This window comes from Cephus cinctus, unplaced genomic scaffold (genome assembly GCF_000341935.2).
Source record: "Cephus cinctus unplaced genomic scaffold, Ccin1 Ccin1_scaffold0682, whole genome shotgun sequence".
NCBI classification, from domain to species: Eukaryota; Metazoa; Arthropoda; class Insecta; order Hymenoptera; family Cephidae; genus Cephus; species Cephus cinctus.
Genome location: NW_014333307.1, coordinates 178831 through 179531, shown reverse-complemented (window position 1 = coordinate 179531; position 701 = coordinate 178831).

Genomic DNA, 701 nt, shown 5'->3' with positions numbered 1-701 from the left:
CCAATTATATCTTCGCCCTCGGGTTAGGCTCAGTCCTCAAGTTCCAGGGGTGGAACGTAGACGCGAAAGTGTAGGAGCGAAAGAATCGAGAGAATAGGGGGAGAGGGGGGAATGGGTGCCATTTCTGTCCCCTAAATAATTAATTCCGACAGCGCCGCCGGCTTAAACGCGAGTAGAGGCAGACTTCGGCGACAGGGACGTGCTCGGAGTTTATCGTCACCCCCGCCAATGGCGCGAACGAAATTTTTGGCAGTGAAAAATTTTTCGCGAAATTTTCGAAACATCTCATTACACGATTCCAACTTTGATATTAAATTTGTTTATTATTATGTTTTCTAAATACCGTAGGAACCCTCTATCAGTAACACGTAATATATTTTGTAAAAACGTATCGATCCTCAACGGCAATCGACGTCGAAATAAAGAAACTTTATTTCGCTGGCAATACGTAAAGGGGATGTTTTATCGCGGTAAGAAATGAAGGACCCCCGGTAACTTTCTCCGCGCGAGATAAGAATGGTGAATTAATGGTCGGGGCATTAGGGCGTAATTTTATGGGGATTATTTTAAAGGCTTTCTCGAATCCAGTGGCTTAGCTGCGATTATTTAGACGTCATTAATCATGTGCGTCGCATTAAACTTCATGGTTCGCGTTACCGAAACTTTTAAACCGTCATTTAACCGATCCCAAGGTTTTAACG